This window comes from Emydura macquarii, unplaced genomic scaffold, assembly GCF_026122565.2.
Source record: "Emydura macquarii macquarii isolate MOO-44397 ecotype Brisbane River unplaced genomic scaffold, CSIRO-AGI_Emac_v2 contig_1713, whole genome shotgun sequence".
Classification (NCBI taxonomy): Eukaryota; Metazoa; Chordata; order Testudines; family Chelidae; genus Emydura; species Emydura macquarii.
Genome location: NW_027131850.1, coordinates 1312177 through 1316307, shown reverse-complemented (window position 1 = coordinate 1316307; position 4131 = coordinate 1312177). Strand labels below are relative to the sequence as shown.

At 46.1% G+C, this 4131-nt stretch overlaps 1 long non-coding RNA gene across 1 annotated transcript; it reads right to left on the bottom strand.

The window, feature by feature from the left end:
* Positions 1-972: 972 nt before the first annotated feature.
* LOC137158535 (uncharacterized) lies at positions 973-3822 on the bottom strand. Its single transcript, XR_010921436.1, has 3 exons — positions 3508-3822; positions 2473-2556; positions 973-1305 (listed from the first exon to the last, which is right to left on the bottom strand). It is a non-coding gene; the product is annotated as an uncharacterized lncRNA (long non-coding RNA).
* Positions 3823-4131: the final 309 nt, after the last annotated feature.

Genomic DNA, 4131 nt, shown 5'->3' with positions numbered 1-4131 from the left:
TACATTTCTCTGTCTCCTGTGGTAAACATCAGGTCTTGGGGGGGGCTCATTCATTTTGTTTTCCTACTTAAGCAAAACTTTTTTCTCCTAACTGTAACCAAACAGTGAACGTATTCTCATTAGATAAGTTGCTGGAAATATTTATACCTTATTCTTAAAATCTACACCAAGTATTGATAGTTGAGTAGTGATTGGCATATGTTATCTGAAGTAGGGAGAGGGAGTGAAAGCCTTGTAGGAAGACACAATGTTGCCCTTGAGGGGGCATTTTTGAAAATACCTGCCACTTGGTAGAATGTGGTTTATTTCAAAAGTAAAAGCTTGCTCTTTAGAAATAGTTTTATGATCCTCATTGCTAAGTCATCTCTAGCAGGGATGATTCAACAATATCCCAACTCCAGAGACAAGGAAATCATCCCAACCTCCCCTCCAGTGTAGTGGGAAAATTGGACAGTGGTTAGTAGGCCTCTCACAGCATTTCTACATCCTCACTTCTCTCAGTGCACTGGAAACATTTATTAGTGTTTCCTTGTGTTTCAGTAGTGAGGATCAGGATCCTACTTGGCAAGATACTGCATGAACATCGAGGTACATATACACATAGTCCCTATATAGCTTACAGTTAATTCAAATCTCGTAACTTCTTCCACTTCCACAGGGGTGTTAATTAAAATTACCTAAGGTCACACAGCGAGTCAGCTGGGAATAGTCTCTTCATTCCTAGACTTAATGCTCTAGACTAGAGTCTAACCCCTAAAAGTGCTTCTCTATACTTGCAGGTTTGATTATAACAAATCATTTACACAACTTGCTGCTGCCAGTAGAGATTAGTTGTTTAAACTGGGCAGAGTCCACTCCCCCGCCTTTTCTCCCCTTTCCTTTAACTCTAAATTTAGTATCACTGTCCCTTGTAGGCCAGTCTTACTAGCCATAAGTAACTGGTGTTTCTGCAGCTGCTCATATTTTAAGCAGTTATAAGAAAACCTTTTAATTTAATGTAGTTATAAAATAGTAAAGCATGTGCACATAACACTGTGGGAGACATACCCAAGAGAGACTAGATATTCACAGATACAAAAATTTTGTGCTGGTTTCTACCAGCGCAATATCAAGGAAGAATTAAGGACCAGTTCAGGTAACCTTACTATAACCACATTGTGGTGTCCCTTGTGACCCTTCAGGGCACAATTCACCCAGTTGCTGGGATCTCTCTCTCTCTGAGGTCCAATGTACTGATGCTTTGGCTCTCCAGCCAAAGTACTCTTCAATCCTACCCCTTTTAGGACATTAAGGTTCAAAAGTGATCTGGAACAAAAAAACCCAACTCAGAACAGGGTCATCTTGTGAAACGTCAGTAAATCCCTACCCTTCTCAGGTCTGATCTCCCAAGCAGTTTGTGCTTCCACCAATTTCCCACCTGGGTCTGGTCATCCCTTCTATGAGGGCTGATCCAGCTAGTATGCAAGCTCTGTCTTAGGGCTGCAACCAGGCTTCTCTCCCGTCAAGAGAAGCAGTGTTGTGTTCTCCTTCCTGGTCAGTCTGAATCTCAGCTAGTTCTCCTCCTTTTAGCTCACCTCTCCGTGCCTCATACTAGCTCCACCCAGATGTGTGGAGGGCCCACATGTTTTCCTTAATCTTCTCACTGCCAATGTGGGGCCTCTCTGCCCCCTCATACTTACACTGAATAGTACTTTATTCGGGGAACAGTCCCACTGAAATCAATAGAATTACTTCTGGATTAAGGTACAACTCTGTGAGTAAAAGTGTCACAATCTGACTCTGGGTGACACTGGTCCTTTAAGAGGCAGCAGGGCCAATACACCTGTGCCTTATCAGCACACTCCAATGTGGCCAATCAATTGGCCTTACAAGAGAGCACCTGGGCCCTACGAGAGAAACTACCTGGTGAGTCAGGGATTCCTTAGGAGAGGAGAGCTGGCAGAGACTGTCTGTGGTTCCTGGGAGAAGGGTAAAGGCAGGAGAACAGCAAGATGGGTTTGCTGGCTAGTGTCCCCAAGGCAGAGACCTGGGGGAAGGGAAGGCTGAAGGCAGGGGAATGGTGCGGGAACATGACTGCTGTCATTTTCACGGCCACACAGCTGGTTCCAAAGGAACCACGAGAGATCCAGGACGAGTGAGGGATGCTCCCAACTGAGAGGCTGTGAGGGTTCCTTAGGGGAAGAGCGGAGCTGCACTCCAGCTGGAGGGGCTGAGGTGGCTGTCCAGGGTCAGAGGGACAGATGAGGACCAACAGAGGCTGGGTATGGCCAAAGGCATCGCTGTGTGATATGTGGAGCATTGAGGGATGAGATGTTAGCTGATCTTAAAATCCATGTATCACCCCCAGTGCAAATAGTCATTTTATGTTGGGACTATGGTTATGGACTATGTTGCATGCAGTTTTAATAATAAACCAGCCCCAAAGAAGGGTATTATTGAGACAGCAGCACTTGCATTAAATTAGGAGATTACCTGAGAGAGGAAACAAAGGCAGGCAGCTGCAGAGCCACTCCAGGCCACCAGGGAACACATAGGAGGCATCCCCCTGTTAGGGACCTTCAGAAAGGAAATACAGTTAGCAGAAAAATAAGCCCCAATACCACCTGGCACTCCAAGACAGATGCTCAGCTGTACCCAATGAGTGCTGACTTTGTGCAGCTCCCTGATCCAGGGGCCCATTCTGTGCCAGCCGAGTACTCAGCATAATTTAGATCAGCTATGCTGGCTGTCAACAGCCCCTTGAGAGCCATTCCAGCAGCCAGGTACAGCTGGAATGCAGCAGCGCTTCAACTACACCCTCTTACACGTAGCCCCACCCTGGGTTTCCCAGGTGCAATGTAGAGTCAGAGGAATCATTAGTAAGTTGGCTTAATGGCCCATTTGTGCTGCTGAAAATGTATGGTCAATGGAGAAGTCTTCGACTGACTAGTTATGCTTTGTTTCTGTCCCCTTTGTGCTAGCAGGAAAGTATGGCATCTATACGTGAAACTGCTCATAAAGGATTTAGGCATGGAAAGAGCTTCTGCAATCCCTGCATGAAACCCTGAAAGGAAACTAGAACTGGGGTTGTAACCAGTCTCAGCACAAGGGACTGTGAGGAGAGTGAAAACAGCTCGAACCATTAAAAGAACATTTCTTTTCCACCTGGTCCCCCGATTTCAACCTGGAAACACAGAGAAAATGTAGGGACATCAATGAGGTCTCCTAAATGATGCCACGCCTGTTCCCAGCACTGCTCTGAGTAATACAGAAGAAACAACATACAGTATCTCCTGGGATGCTAAATCAGCAAGCCATTTACTAAAAAAGATAAAGGAAGACAACTTTCCTCAGGAAGTAGAATGCAGGAGACTCAGAGGGATGAAACGATTAAACAGATTCTCTTGCCTTTTGTTTCTTCAAGCCAGGAATGAACTAGATGCATATGAAATATTTTTCAGAAACTCTCATTACTTAATGTGCTGTGTTATTGTACAATGCAACAAAATGCTGTAGCCTGTTACTTACTTTAATGAAAACAAGCACTGTCTCATCCCCTTGTTCCTCACTGAAGCAACGGATAGACTTGGATCCTTGTTTATTGTTCCATCGTACATTCATGTTTCCTTTCACTGTTGCTGCAGTTTCTTCCTGCTCTGCTTCTAGTCACCTGTAAAGATGCCCCAACAGCATCCAGTAGGGGGAATGTGGCCTAGTGGTCACACCGCAGTCTGTGACTGGCAGGGGAATTGTGTGGAGGGGACCCCCAGTTCCTAGGTCTCACTGATAGGTAAGGTATATTATTCACCTTTCCTGGGTATTCCAGGGGTGGTGCCTCCCTTCCCTCAGGGAGGGCCCCCTTTTCGGGGCAGCTATACCAGAGTCAAAGCCTGCTGCTACACTACTGGAGCTGTGCGCTGCAGATGTGTCTCCTTTCAGCTCTGCCACCCAAATGAGCCACACCTCTCTCTTTTAAGTGCTCCATCCGAGGGAGCATTTGTTGCAGGTGTGTGCGGACAATGCTGGCTGGGCCCAGAATGAACCTTTAACCCCTGGTTTCCCAGTGTGGGGTTTGTACACCCCTTATACAGCTGGTCTTTTGCCACGGGGTTCAGATCCAGGTGTTGATCCAAAAATGGAACTTCCTCAAAG